This window comes from Panthera tigris, chromosome C2 (assembly GCF_018350195.1).
Source record: "Panthera tigris isolate Pti1 chromosome C2, P.tigris_Pti1_mat1.1, whole genome shotgun sequence".
Lineage (NCBI taxonomy): Eukaryota > Metazoa > Chordata > Mammalia > Carnivora > Felidae > Panthera > Panthera tigris.
This window is the reverse complement of record NC_056668.1, coordinates 27,210,283-27,226,814: the sequence shown is the minus strand read 5'-3', so window position 1 is coordinate 27,226,814 and position 16,532 is coordinate 27,210,283. Positions and strand designations below refer to the sequence as shown.

Below are 16,532 nucleotides of genomic sequence, written 5' to 3'. Positions count from 1 at the left end.
TGACTTGTGAAGTTGGCCTAACTCTAGGTAGTTATCATCAAGTCATTGTACATACATTTGTTCAATCTCTTTGTGTATGTATGTGTCATCGTAATAAAATATATAATAAACTGAAAAAAACTTTATAACTTATAAACAGATAATAAGATAGACTACTCAACCAAAAACATTTGAACAGAAGATATATAAACATCAAGTAAATACATAAAAATATGTTCCATATTGTTAATCATTATTGAATTGCAAATTAAAATCTCAATGACATAGCACTATACAACCATTAGAATAACTAATATTTAAAAAGTATATATGTATGTTAGAGTTTATAAGTTCCATTTGTAGATATTAAAGAGAAATAAAACATATGTCCAATAAAGACTTGTATGTTCTGTTAATAATAAATGTATTCATAGTAGCTAAAAACTTAACTCAAATAAACATTCATAGATGAATGGATAAACAAATGAGGTATATTCAATAGCTTTATGTTTGCACAGTGTAAAGATTTTATCATTCTCTTCTTACATAGGTTAATAAGGATTCTGGGGTAAATAACATGTTGATGGTTGTCAAATATCATATTCCATCTTTTCTCCTTTTCATAGTTTATGCAATGAATTCCTTTTCATAGTCTCTAAGGATGTTTGCAGCAAAATGCTTATCTGAATTTTTCTTCTTGTGTGTCTTTTAGAAAAATAAGCTATATTGCATAATAAAATTTCACTTCCCTGTTAATTTGAAGTCTATTTCTTCTATGTCTAAAAGTGTTTGGAAGATTGCAAGGGAGTACAGTGGAATAAATTTAAAGGCTGTCAGACCTAACTCCAAAACCTAATGATTGTGCTAAGCCAATTTAAAAATCTTTGAAGTTCCAATTCCTCATTTCTGAAAACAGAGGTAATTATACATATATCAGAATAGTGTTATGAGGAGGTCTGAGATAACATATGTAATACATATAGAAAAAATATTAGGTTCCTTTTTCCCTTCAGATTTAAATAACTTTGGGGCAAGGTAAGCAATCTACCTATTTTTATTGGTATAATCCTTTTAGGGATGGTAAAGTTATAGAGAGAAATCCACCTTCTTTCAATTTGTCCTCAGGGGCTGGACTAATTTTTCAGTGGTCAATAAAGTGTCAGAACAATATACATGAGTCAGCGTGAGTGTGAGTGTGTGTGTGTGTGTGTGTGTGTGAGGGAGAGAGAGAGAGAGAGAGAGACTTTTATTTTAAAATAATTTCCTAATGGAAAAAGCTTTTGCAAATACCATCCTAAAGTTTTATTAATGCAACTTGTTTATTTGCAAAAGCCTTAAGTGCTTGGTATTCATGGATTCACAGGTTTTTAATGATGGGAAATGTAATTGACTAAGGGCCCTAGTCTTGCAAAATCCATTGTATGTTTGCTAGAGCTGCTCCCAACCAGTGACTGAGTAGAAGAACGGGAATACTGAGTCTACTTTCTGGGAGACAGGAGAATCCTCTAATGGTCATTTGACTCAAGAACTCCATTATTTTATTCTCCTGGTGCTTTGTTCTTTTTTAGCTTACTGTGAAAATTTCAAAAAAGAACATTTTTGAAAGTTGATGTGCACTTCAGCAGAGCTTAGGGAAAACTTTCTTTGAAATTAATTGGCCTGGACTTCAGTGTTTGTGTTTTCTAATATTTATTTATTTGGGGGAGAGTGCAAGGAGGGGGGGGGGAAGGGAATAGAGAGGGAGGCAGAGGATCCCAAGTGGGCTCCACTGACAGTCCGACAGCAGTGATCCCGATGTGGGATTCGAACTCACAAACTGGGAGATCATGACCTGAGCCGAAGTAAGCCGCTTAACCGACTGAGGCACCCAGGTGCCCCTGGACTTCAGTGTTTTGTTGTTGTAATTTGTTGGTTTGTTTCTGCTTATAAGTTGTATATTTATGTTTGGTGGGGGAAAGGAGACAGAAAATAGTTCCTGTCATTCCCTGACCTGGGTTGTTGACACAAGCAAGTATTTTCCAGTCTGTTTATATAGATCTATTGACTTGTGAGCAATAATAGTTCTTACTTTGGTTAAAGTGACTCTATTTTCTCACCAACGATGTCAGATTCGTGAATATTTATGAGACTTCAATATTGCTCCCTCAGTGTCTTATAGGTGTTTCCCCACAAGATGGGATTGGGAAGATTGAAATAATCTGCTAGTCTTCTAGGTAGCCCAGCCACAACTGGAACACAAACTTTTGTGGCAGATCTGTGTTTATCCGTGTCATTTATTAATGGAAAGTACACAGCCTTTTGATTGCTGTTCTTCTCAGAACCAATAGTGTTAATTTCCTCTGTGGAACTTTAGATAGCTAACACACTTGAGTTTCCTCTTATCTGCTCCCCCTACCCTCAACATCTCAAACTTTGATATGCTCTGAGATTTGGGCTCCCATGTGTTTATTGTCATTTTCACATTTAATGTTATTGAACATTGAATGTTATAGTACATTGTATATCACCTTAATGTTGCCATTTACTGTATAACCAGCTTTACATGTTTATTACTTTAAAAATTAATTTAATGCTTGGTTGCCCCTATAAATATTTATTTTAAGCATCATACAGTGAGGTAGAAGTAAGACATATGATAGAGGATATAAGCCATATCTTTTGTGAAGTATATTTCATGAGTAGATGATAAAAGGAGTGAGGCTATGGGGCAGGCACAGGGCCACGGGGAAATGATCACTTCCACTCTCCTATAAATCATAGAGTTCTATGACCAGGTCATCTCAAAAATCCTCTGAGCCTGGAGAATCCATTAAAAAGAGGTTATCCTCAAATCAAAATCCTATAGACATCCCAGGAAACTATATCTCCTGCTGCAAAGCATCTGTAGGACGACCATCAGTGTCTTTAGATTTTGAAGATCAAATTCCCTGGAATTGATAAGCTGAAGCTGCACCCTGTAAATACAATTACAACAAGCTTATGTTTTCTCTCACCGCCCCCCCCACCCGACCTTACCTCTACCATTTGATACTACTGAAGTGTTAAGTTTTTCTCAAATTACATATCAGATAACATATAGAACTTCCTTGACTTACAATGGATGTATATCCCAATAAACCCATCATAAGTTGAAAATACTGTTAGGTCAAAAATGCATTTAATACACCTAACCTGCCAATCATATCTTAGCTTAGCCTACCTTAAACGTGCTCAGAACACTTACATTAGCCTATAGTTGGGTAAAATCATCTAACACAAAGCTTATTTTATAACAAAATGTTGAATACCTCATGTGAGTTGTTGAATACTGGACTGTAAGTGAAAACCAGAATGTTTGTATGAGTACAGAATGGTTGTAAGTGGATCGGTTGTTTACCCTTGTGATCACGCGGCTGCCTAGAAGCTGTGGCTCATTGCCATCGCCCAGCATCATGCTAACATAACACATATTGCTAGTCCAGGAAAAGATCCAAAATCAAAATCTGAGGTCTGGTTTCTCCTGAATGTGTATAGCTTTCACACCATTGTAAAGTTGAGAAATCATAAGTCAAACTGTTCTAAGTTGGTGACCATGTACAATTTAAACTAAAGATCTGCTTTAATTCACCTACACTCTGGTCTTAAAATTCAAAGTAACAATTCTATATAGCAAATTAGTATAGGTAGTTTTTCTGTCAACTTCTAAAATTGTTCTATATTGGGATTTATTTTTAGATTTCCTCAGCTAGTTGTTTTTTTCTCATGGAAAGGAAACGATGAAGTTTCTAATATATAGTTTCTAATTTCCTGCATTTTCAATCTTTTTGTTGCTTTGCTAAACAAATGTCAACTGGAATGACAATAGAGTTCTCAAATCCACTTGCTCTGTCAATTATCTCCAGCCATTCTTCTGTCTTAGCTACATCTTAGCATCTAATAGTGTACATGAGGAAGTCTGGCACTTGTTTGACTTTTGTCCTTAGTGTTTCTTTTTTTTCTGCCAATTTTCCAGAAAAGTGTACGGGTGAAGGTAGACTTCTGATGAGTCATGCTAATGAACAGAAGTTTGAAGAATCTTTCACTTATCCTTATAACTTAAGACTTTAAAGACTCTCTAGGTCCTTTGTATTTTGTCATTTTTGCCTATCATCCAGTGAATTCTCTTCATCTGAAGATTCACATTTTTACCTTAGTCAGGGTTTTATCTATTATGTATTTGACTATTTTTTCAGTTCCTCTGTTATTAAAAAATTAACAGTTGTAGATTGCATCATGTTTATATGCCTTCCATATACTTATTTTCTCATAGACTGTATTTGTTTTTCTTCATTTTTGTTTCCACTTGTATTGCGGAGGGTTTGAGTCAATGGATTTGATTTTCTGTAATATTGATTCTGCACTTTTCTACTTCTATCGTCATTTTTAGTTCACATCCAGTGTTTTAATTCCTTAAATCATTTTCTTAATATTCTAATTTAGTATAATTATAATAGATTGCACATGTTGTATGTAAGCTAGATGAATTTTTGTAAATATATAAAACTGTAGAACCACCACCCAGTGACTCCCACTTAATCTCTATCACCATAGGTTAGTTTTGTCTGTTTTGAACTTCATGGAAAGGCATCACATAATATGTCTTCTTCTGTGTCCAGCTACTTTTGCTTAATATTTTATTTGTGGGATTTTTGAATGCAGCAAGAGTGTGTTTATTTCCAATGATATCTAGTATTTTTGTATGAATTTATTTATCCATTCTGTTGTTGATGGACATTTGGGTTGTTTCAAGTTTGACACCAGTAAGAATAAAGCTATGCACACGTTTGAGATGTCTTGTTTCACATATGAGTACTTTTCTAGAGCTAAAATCACTGGGTCATGGTTGTATGAACATATAGCTTTGACAGGTAATGTCAAACAGCTTTCCAAAGTGTTTGTGCCACTTTATAACAGCATCAACAGTTAATAAGAGTTCCACTTGCTCTACATTCTCACTAATGATCTCTTTCAAAACAGCCATTCTTTTGGTGTTTAGAATGGCTTGTTACAGTTTTATTTTTTCCCCAATGCATATTTCAATATAGGAAATATATTCAGTATATTCTTTTGTGCAGTGCCCATTCAAGCCTTTTGCCCTCTTTTAATTGGGATGTTTTGTCTTTTTCTTATTGATTTGAATGGATTCTTTATCGATTAAATTCTTCTTCCTAGCTGTCCCTTTTTCTCAGATACTTTATGACCTTTTCCCCCACATCTTATGTATTTAGGACCCTTAAAATATTTAACTGTATTGAAATATCAAAGCACTATGTAAAATTTCCTTTCCATTTTGGGATACATCTCGCATGTAAGGTCTTCATCTTTATAGCTGTAAACAGTATGCCTCCCACTATAACCATGCTATGGACTGAATGTGTGTGTCCTCTCCATCATATCCATTTGTTGAACCTAAGACCCCAGTGTGATGGTGTTTAGAAGTGAAGTCTTTGGGGAGTGATTGGGTCACCAGGGCAGAACTATCATCGATGGGATTAGTGCCCTGCAAAAGAGGCCCAAGAGAGATCCTTTCTCCTTCTGCCATATGAAGTTACAGCTAGAAAGTGTCATCAATCAACTAGAAAGCAGGTCCTCCTCACCAGATGCTGAATCTACTGACACCTTGATCTTGGACTCCCCAGACTCCAGAACTGGGAGAAATAAATTTCTGTTGTTTATAAGCCACCTGGCTGTGTTATTCTGTTATAGCTGCTGACAAAGACTACAACCAGCCATGTAACCAAAAGTGTAGCTAATTTGTCTTAATTCTACCTCAGAGTTCAAAAACATGTGTACCACCCACCACTTCTGTTTCTCCTTTCCAGTTAAGAGTAGCATGATCAGACTAACACCCTATCTGTTGTGTCCTTTGGAGTATAATTATCCAAATTGTGCATATCTGATAAAAAGTCCCTTGAAGTTTGTGGCATGTGATTTTAATACTTCTGGAGAGATTTCTCTTTCTCCTCTAACTTCTGTTTGGTCTTTTCAGTTAATTTTTGGTATAGGGTTATTTGTAAGCCAATTCTTAAATTTCTATTTTTATCAGAATTCCCTTTCATGAGTGGCCTAGATAACTTTCTAAAACTCTGTAATTTGATACATCTAGATGATAGTTTATCTCTAATATTTCATTGGTGGTGGTGGTGGTACTTGTGTGTATGTGTGTGTCCCTTTTGACTTACTTTGTTTTGCTTTAATTCAGTCTCATACTCTATGGGAAAGATGGCATTTTGGGGTTATCTCTTCCCCATCACAAGATTTTTCCTAATACCTTCTCTGTTGATCTGACATTATTTCTTGCACACATAGCCCCTCTTATGGTCACATTATTGCCGCAAACTACTCAAGAATGTATGTTTTGTATGCTGAAGTATTAGAGAAATGTTAACCAAACTGTCCCTGGCAAAGAAATTGAAGCACATTTGACTCTGAATAATTTTTAACTTTTTTATCCTTTCTTGCTTACAAAATCTATTTTGTTGAAATCTGTATATGGTATAAACATAACTAATGACTTTTTCTGTATTAAAAAACATTGTCCTTTCTGAATACAATATCATATAATCTTTAGATTTAAGAAAGATGAAGTATAGCACCATGGCATTTGTATCTTTATATAATTATTGTCTAATCTTTATGAACCCTAAGGAATTGAGGTTGGGAAATTTCATTAAAATGAGTTAAACCTTACTCCTACCTTCATGCTGTTTTTCTTGTTACCTCTGTATTGTTTTGGTAATATATCAAAAAGTATCAACAAATTTCCTTTTAACAAAATGAGGGACTTTCTGTCTTTCTTAAATTATGTTTTTTATCGTTTGATTTTTTTTTTTCAAAACACAAGCTTATGTTAACATAGTGTAGTATAATATTACCAGAGAGCTTGCTTTTTTAGCAGTTTCAGAGAGCTTTAAGTTAGGGTCGTATTAATTTCCATAACACACATATCAAGCAAGTAGTGGAAACAACCCTTCACCAGGAAGTAGTTACCAGTACAAGGCTCCTTTCTGAGAGACTACACCTGAGCCACAGTGTAAAAGGGCTTAGCTCCAATAGTCTCACCTCCTTGTTCCACAGCAGATTATTTGAAGGAGAGAACTTGATGCCAATATGACTCATGAAATTCCCTCTCCAGACATTTTGAAATGAGATCCTAGGGGCTAAGTCCATTAATTGTAGGAAACTGGGCTGCAATTATGCAGGTTTCCTTTCACTTCGGGGTAGCCATGATATGGTTCATATGAAAGCATATGAGTGAGGAGAGAAGCTGGTTTGTAGAAAGAAATGGAAGTGAGTACAGAAAAGGTGTGGAGATGAGAAGTTATGTGGCCATAGCATTCCCGTCTGATAATTGTTTATTTTTCTATATATTTCATATTTTCTGCAATTGGGTTCCTGAAGTTTCTGCAATGATTCCCATTTTCTGCAGTTCTCTGTTAAGATACAGTATCTCTGTATCTTTATGGTGTATCTTTTTGAAAATCTAATTTGAATGGGATTTTTTTTCCCAAATCAATGGTTTCTGACACAGATAACTTTAGAAATAAGACATCATGTGTTCTATCAGCTCTTTCATAAATCTGCTACAGTCTTACCTATGAAGAATTAGGTTGTTCTCTCTCCTCCCATAGTATTATTCATAATCCTGCTACACAAGTTACTATCTATATTGTCATCATTTTTTGAATATCTGTCTCTCTCATGAAAGGGCAAGCTTTTGTGCTTGGTATTCTCAGCACCTAGTATCGTGGTTGGCACATAATATGTACACAACAACTTTTTGTTAATCAACAAACTAACCACCAACCATGTGGAATTCCATTCTTAGTTGCAGTTTGCTCAGAAGGAACCAGAATGAGAATTCCTGAAGCTCTCACAACTTGTAAAGTTTTGCTGTTCACCTCTAGGTTCCTTTTGTTGACCCGTACATCTGTTTAGTTTTCCTTTCCTGTCTTCAGTATTTTCTTGAGAAGTGCTTTCTCATTTATTGAGAAACAAAGTAATCTCAGCATTTTGAATATTCTTTTCTTTGTTTCTCTCTCAAACATATGTTTACATATGCTGTCACTAGAGGTAGTTTAAATAAATGCTATAGAGGTCTTTCCTTAAAAGAACACTCATTTTGTGGATGGCAAATATGTAAGATTGAGGGATCTGAAAACCCTCACGTACTCATCCCCCAGCTTCCACAACTATCAACACATAGCTAGTTGGACCTTCTCTACTCAATCCTCTCTTTAGGAATATATCACATTGACGGGCTGTTCATCCCCTTCTCTGCGTACTATATTTCCCCATTCTTTATGGAAATTCTCATCGATTATTTAAAATAAGCAAATCCTAAGTAGCATGTCAATTTGTCTGTAAATACTTTACTATTATTTTCAGCAACTCTAAGATTTAAGAGTTCAGCATTTCCTCTTAAAGTCCAGTTGGCAATGCCTGGGTGGCTTAGACAGTTAAGTGTCCAACTCTTGATTTCAGCTCAGGTCATGCTCTCACAGTCATGAGATGGAGCCCCACATCGGGCTCCACACTGAATGTGGAGCCTGCTGGGGATTCTCTCTCTCCCTCTCTCTCTGCCCCTCACAGGTTTGCGTGCGCTCTCTCTCTCTCTCTCTCTCTCTCTCAAAACAAATAAATAAACATTAAAAAGAATAAAAAGTCCAGTTGGTTGGTAATAATATATATTAGGAAATGAATTTCTAATAAATCTTTAACTTAAGGTAGTGTGCTTTTAGTGATTTCTAAACATAAAAATTAAAATCTGATTGATTTTAGATAAATGGCAGCCATTTGTAGCAAAAAGCAATTATACTAAAAGTGTATCAAATATTTCTTTATTATCCTTTTAGTCACTTCTCCTAAGTTTCTAGTCTCTCTCTCTCTCTTTTTATTTTGCAGTTGACTAAGATCAGTGGAGACCTGCAACTGCTTTCCATTGTTGTACATTCCATTCTAGTGATATGTGACAATTCTCTAAAAGTTATGTCGAACTTCATACTGTATAGAAAACCTTATCCCAACATAATGATATGGATTCATGTTTCACTTGGCATAGTCCTTACGCATTATCCTGGAAAGTCTTGCTCCAGCTGTTTCAAATTATTTTCATTTTATATGTCATGTTTAATAGCAGGGAGGAGACTATTGCTAATGGTTTTTTCTTAGAAATTAATCTGTCAACCTGGTGAAAATATGAAGTTAAAGCAGATGAACAGGGATTCTCCAATTTAACATCCTAAGCATATTAATTTACTTACCAAAAGCGTAACAAGATTAAGTTAATCAATGAGAATTTCCATTAAGAATGGGGAAATGTCACACACAGAGAAGGGAATGAACAGGCCGTCAATGTGATATATTCATATAATTTTTTTTTTAATGTAGTGATGGTTGAGTTCTAATCATGTGTCTTGGGGCTGGGGATAGACATAAGCAGGCCTTAATGTAACATTTCATGATGCAGTATTCTATACTGAGCTTGCATTTGTGACACTGAATGGGAGACCTTTTCCTTTGAGCCAGATATAAAATATGCTTTCCATTTCTCTGATGGTTGTCACTGAAAGGATTTTCAAAAGTTGCTTTAGAACCTCAGAATTAGATCAATGTGTTTAGGAACCAGAATGCTTTTTATTAATAAGAGTTTGAAGAAACTCCTGTGAAAACAATAGGATTTTTAATCACTGGCATAAAATTGTAGATTCCAGGGCAAAGATCATATGGTGTAATGATATTCAATGTGTAACAGACAGGTTTTGATGTTTCAGTGCCTTCAGTTGTTAATATATTGCTTCTTCTGGTGTTGAATCTGCCAAATACTTCCTGTCACTTTTACGCTAGTCTGCCTTCCCTGAGCTTTTGTTTTCTTGGGTTTCTGTTCAGTTAACCCAATCAAGTAAGTCCAGAAGCAGATGAGCCTCCTTCTGACGCATGATCAGAAGGTCAAGAATAGTGTATACTGTGTCACCATATCTACGTCATTCACCTCACTCCATCCCATCATGTAGGTATTATATCATTACGTATCATTACAAGAGGGTGAATATAGTATCACATAATATTTTGAGAGACCAAATTCACCTAATGTTCATTATAGTATATTGTCATAATTGTTCTATTTTATCATTGTTGTTCATCTCATCCTGCACCTCATTACAAATTAAACTTTACCATAGATATAAAGGTATATATCTGGTTTAGTACCGTCTATGGCTTCAATCATCTGCTGGGGATCATGGGAAATATCCCCCATAGATAAAGGAGGACGACTGTATTTCTCAGCTAATGATTTATTTCCTATGCTCTTTTATTCACTCCTCTTTTTTACTCTTAACACAACTCTCACACTGAAGCATCAACTTAAAAGCTACCATAAATTACTTTCAATTTTTCTGTTTTTATTTTCCATAATTTTAATATGGAATATTAATAGCTTATGAGCACCAAGTCAAATTGAGATGTACAGCATTAGTGTTGAGTACAGGTTAGCTTAATTTATCTCTTGTGATATATGGATGGCTCTCTAATGTGGAGAGTGGTCATATTCCTGTCTTTCAATCTCCATCTGTAGCAACAGATACTCGCCCCAGCTTTTCTTTTTCACTGTACACCTCAAAACACGTATTTTTGGATTTTTAGACCTCCCCCTGTAAAGAAGTATGAAATAGATTATTTTTGTAGAAATGGGAATGAGACATATCTTAAATATCAGAAAGGAACATGTTATTGTTTTTTTCATCCTTTGATACCAAAACTGGGTGTAAAAGGTGGAGTATTTATTAATGCATAATATGAACTGGGTAAATAAAAATATTATTTTCTCCTACCAAAACAGTAATTTCACTTCTGAATCAAAGGAAAAACAGATGAAGGAGAAAAACTGAAGCACAAAATAATTCACTTCGGCATTTTTATGATAGCACAAAATGAGAACCACTCAAATGGTACATTAAAAGGGAAAGGTTAAGTAATGGTTAAGTACATTTTGGGACAAGCGTTCAATAGGCTATTGGTGTTCAATATGCTTTCAATATGCTGTCATTTAAAATATGACAGCATGGGGCATCTGGGTGGCTCAATTGGTTAAGCATCCTACTTTGGCTCAGATCTTGCGGTCTTTGAGTTCAAGCCCGTGTTGGGATCTGTGCTGACAGCTCAGAGCCTGGAGCCTGTTTCCGATTCTGTGTCTCCCTCTCTGCCCCTCCCCCACTTGTGCTCTGTCTCTCAAAGATAAATAAAACATAAAAAAATTCTTAAGAAAATATGACAGCGAAAGTTAGGTAAATCTTATGAAAATTACCAAGTATAATCACTATTATATAAAAAAAAGGAGTTTTATGTAAAACAAAATAAAAATGTCATTTTAAGTATTTACAGTGGTTATGTTTGGTCATATGATTGTGGCTAGTCCATCTCTTTTGCTTTCTTTTTTTTGATTTTTTTTAACATTTACTCATTTTTGAGAGACAGAGACAGAGTGTGAGTGGGGGAGGGGCGGAGAGAGAGACACAAAGAATCTGAAGCCCGAGGAGGGGCTTGAACACACAACTGTGAGATCATGACCTGAGCCTAAGTTGGATGCTCAACCAACTGAGCCACCCAGGCGCCCGATCTTTTTTACTTTCTTACACTTCCCAGTTTTCTATTACACAAATGCACAGGCACCACTGGAACTCTCTCTTGGAGAAGGTTAAACAGCTTAATGTAAATTACTGCCACGCTGTAAGCTTAATTCAATTTATGTGACCTAGAACAGCAGCCTACCATCAGAATGAAAATGTAATTATTTAATTATTTTGAGTTATCTGATGTAGGGAATATAGTAAACATTAAGAAGATAATCTAGGTGAGGGACGATATGCTTAGGCATTGTAAAATTCTTTCAACTTTGTTGAAAACTTAAAATTTTTTATGCTACAATGTTGGAAGGAAAACAATCAATTGATTGCAGTCAATCCACTTCTAGATAAGCTTCCAGAGGATCATTTCTTTCCAAGTTGGAAGCTATTAGTATATACTCCATTATTATTCATTTTATATTTCTGCTTTCTCTGGTATAATTTATGTAGATGCAAAAAAGTCAAGTATTAGGAGTGAGGCAAGTCCATCTGTGACATGCAATGATTTTTTTCTTGTGCTGTTAGTCATCTTGATTCTAAATTTGCTTCTCTTGGTTAATTGTGATATTTTATTACACTTTCTCCTAAACACTATATTCTGTACTATTTGCCTTTAACATTTTATTCATATGTAGATGTAATATTTGAAGAATTTGTTTACAGAGAAGCAAAAGCAGGTCTTTCACAAATACTATTACTATAAATACATGTATTCACATGTATGAAATATGTCTGTTACATGCAGTTATACAAAACAAACATTAAGAAGATGGTAGCCAGCTGTTCTCTCTTCAGTAATACTAGAATGAGTAGAAATGGGATAAATACGTAGCAGAAAAGATTCCATTATGTGCTTGTATTTAATTTGGAGACAATGCACATTTCAGTGTACTGGTGTGTATGTAAACTAAATACAGAAATAATTGGTCTGAGAAATTCTATCTGGGTATTCATGTTTACTAAGTTGACATGTTCAAATGTAGAATTTTTCTTTTTCTAAGCTCATAAATTGACTGAAAAATGCTATAGAGAGTATATACTCAATAACCTTCTAGGTAAAGGGAAGATAAAAATATATCATTCCTGGTATACTTGTTCTTTTCAAATTTTTAAGCCATAGGTTCATTTTTAAGCCCACAAATTTAAAAAATGAATTAGGCCAGTCCTTATCAAGGACACAGATGACCTATGCAAAGATCCATAAGTGTGTCTTTCTAAATTGGCATTATGTTTTGGTCAATAGTTGGTGCTAGACTTTAGACCAATCCTTTGAAGTTATAAACTTGTTAGGATTTTTCTTTACTCAGTGTAGTAAAAAGGAAATTAACCAATGATATAAATTTATATTTAATCTTCCTAAATCCAATTTTATCTACAGACTTCCTTTTGGTTCCTTGCATATAAACACATTAGCTGTCATTATAACAAAATCCCTCTCTTACAAAAAATATTTTATACACATAGAGCCAGTGTATAAATTTTCTAAAAGATGAAAGTTTAATACTAACCTGTATAATGCAAAAATGTATTTGTATTACTTAGCATTAAATATGGCTATACATAACAGAAAACTCCAAATAATCAGAGAAATATATTTCTCTCTCACATTCAAGATATCTCACATTTAAGAAGCCAGTTCAGGCTTGTTTTGATATTCCAAAAGAGACCCAAATTCCTTCCATCTTGTTGTTCCACTATATATGTTGTTTATATATATATATATATATATATATATATATATATATATATATATATATTCCATTGTCAAGGCATAACTCTTTGATCCCAGATGGCTACTGATGTTTCAACCATTATATTTGCATCCCAACCAACAGGGTGGAAGGAGGCAACAGAGCATACCACTTTCTGTTATGCACACTTCCTGCAAATTTCACACAACACTTTAGCTTATTATCTCATTAGTTTAGTCACGGTGACACCTAATTACAAAGGAGACTGTGATATGTGATTTTTATCCCATCTAGACATGTATGAGGCTGAAAATCAAGACTCTTTTACTGTGGTAGATAGAGTAATGTCTCCTAACCTCAAAGATATTCATGTCTTAATTTTCTCAACCTACAAATATTATAGGAGAAGATAGGATTCAGTAGGCAGAGAGGGAAAGGTTAGTACCTGAGGTCTCTGGGTGGAGAAAAACACATATTGTGGAACAATGCTGGGAGTATCTGACTACAGCAAACCCCTTTGGGCATAAGGTCCCTCTTAAGAATGTAGTAAACACCAGCTACTCCCCCTCAGGTTTCCTTCAGGAATTTGACAATCACAATGCATAGCTAAAAAAGGAAACCATAAAACTTGTTATATGAGGGACAGTATGACCAATCTGACTCCTCACACAATGGAGTCGAGCCAATCAGGAATGGACAGTGCAGCACCTAGAGTTATCCAGCCAGTAAGGGTAGAGTGTGAGAAGGAACAAGAGGGAAGGGATGAGGGTGCTAACCAAACACTTATAAAACAAGGACCCTTGCCTATAGTTCGTGGGCATTTCCTTTCAAATGTCCCCTCTCTGTAAAGAGAGCTTATCTGACTATTCTTACTTTCTAATCTTATACCCTAAGAAACTTTTGCCTGCTGCTCATTTTGTGTCCACCTCTTCATTCTTTGAAGCAGTGAGACAACGAAACCCGGGTATTGAGGTAAAAAATCCTGCAACACAAATTTGCTACTTTACCTGACAGAACAGATTTTTGCTGGTGTGATTAAGAATCTCCAGAGGAGATTCTAGGTGGGCTCAGCATAATCACAGGGTCCTCATAAAGAGTGATGCTAGTTCAAAGGAGATGGCTGGTATAAGGGAAGTGTCGGAAGATGGAGGAAGGGGTGAACACCCACAGAATGCAGGTAGACTTCAGATGCTAGAACTTAGAAGGCCATGGAATCTCCCATGGAGCTTCCAAAAGGAACCAGCCCTGCCCAAACTTTGTTGTTTTAAGCCACAAGTTTGTGACAGATTTTCAGAGCAGAAAAGGAATATGCTGTACTTACTGAAGAAAAAAAAAAGGAATAAATATCAAGCCTATCAACAGTCTGCCATGCATTTTCAGTGACATGTTCATATTTTTGGTCTTTGGGTCTATCTGAATTCTTTCAGATATTTGGATTCAGCAATCTGTACTATTGGTAAATGAGCAAATACTCTAATCTGGTAGCCTGAGTTCTTAGGTCCAGGTTAAACCCTTGGTAATTAATGGGCGTACAGGAGTCATGGAGCCACTAATGCTGGGGGAGAATGCCTCTCTCAGGTGCTTGTTTAGTATTTGTGTGCAATTCCTCCAGCCCAGCATAAGCCAGTCAGTCAGTGTGACCTAGAGTCAAGGCCAGTGAGAGAGCTGTGGCCACAGGAAGACTTTTGGGTCTGGGGGAGGAGGAAAATCAGGGTAGTGGCTTGGAGGTTGACATCCTGGCCCTTTCTGTTATGGTTGATGGTCTGCTTCCCAGGCCTCTCCTGTTGTCTGTCTGAATATACCCATTCCCACGTCCACCGCCAGACAATTTCTGTGTGGTAATCTCACCTCAAAATGCTACTCCTTTCTTTGGCAGGAAGTTTGGTTGTTATTCTTGACCCTAGACTAATTTCCCAACTCAGATTTTATAGATCTTGTGAATATTAATCTTCCGTTGTTAATTTAAGACTTTGTCCTCTGGTAGACAGAGTATTGGGTCCCCAGAGATGCTGATGTCCCGGTTCCCTAGGAATTGGAAATATGTTACATTATGTGACAAAGATGAATTATGATTGCAGATGGAATTAAGGAAGCTAATGAGTAGATGCTGACATTAGCCTGGATTAACAGGTTGGAGATACAAGGTTTCAGGGTCTGAGGGAGATATGGTTTGGGGAAAAATGACCAGAGATTCAACCTTGCTAGCTTTGAATATGAAAGAGGAGGCCATGAGGCAGGGAATTTGGGTGGCCAAAGGAAGGAAAGGAAAGAGATTCTCCTCTAGACCATTTAGGAGAAAGCAGCCCTGACAACATCTTGATTTTAGCTCACTGGGACCATTATGAACTTCTGACCTCTGAAAGTGTAGGATGACACATTTAGGTTGTTTTAAGCCACAAAATTTGTGGTAATTTGTTATAGCAGCAATAGGAAGTAATACATCCCCCACCTATTTAAAAGACTTGAGAGATTAGAGATTAAAGCATTGCACAAGGGGAGACATTTGAAAGTACAAAGATCCTTGGGCACCTGGATGACTCAGTTGGTTAAGGATCCTGTTATGGTTCAAGTCATGATCTGATCTCACGGCTTGTAAGTTCAAGCCCCACATCAGGCTCTCTGCTGCTGGCACAGAGCCCACTTTGGGTCCTCTGTCCCTCTTTCTCTCTGCCCCTCCCCACTCGCGCACACTCGTTCTCTCTAAAAATAAATAAACATTAAAAAACAAGTCCAAAGATCCCACTGATTGAAGAGAGCATGTATAGACGATAACACTTGCACAGCAGATTTTGTTCCACTATTTCTGACCTCAAAGGCAAAAAGAGAAACCTTTATTTACATAGTTTTTTGCGTTCTGATGACATCAGGCAAATAACACCTAAATGGACATTTTTCTTTGGACTGTACCAGAGCTGGGATTTATTCAAGTGACCTCATTTAGAAAACACTGAGGAACATTGAAGACAATTGTTTTAACCAGGGTTTAGGAAAAGATAGTGGAGTTTTCTCTTTGGGTCCTGAGGGAGCAAAGTCTTTGTTGTGACACATGAAAGCAACTCAGAGAAGATTCAAGATTATATATTCAGGACTTTCTTTTGAAAATCTTACTTCGTGTAGAGATACTGCCTGGCGAGAAACCTGAAAGAAAAGTTAATCCAGCTGATGAAAAGTCAATGTTCTGGGTACACAGAGAGTAAAGCACATGATTTCCTCTTCAGGA

General features: G+C 36.0%; 1 long non-coding RNA gene across 3 annotated transcripts in view; it reads right to left on the bottom strand.

Annotated features, from left to right (window-relative positions):
• Positions 1–14,487, bottom strand: part of LOC122230471 — a 46,472-nt gene extending 31,985 nt beyond the window's left edge. For all 3 annotated transcript variants that reach the window (XR_006207439.1, XR_006207440.1, XR_006207441.1), the window contains exon 1: positions 14,320–14,487. This is a non-coding gene — a long non-coding RNA (uncharacterized LOC122230471). The remainder of the gene's footprint in view (positions 1–14,319) is intronic.
• Between the last annotated feature and the right edge of the window lie 2,045 nt (positions 14,488–16,532).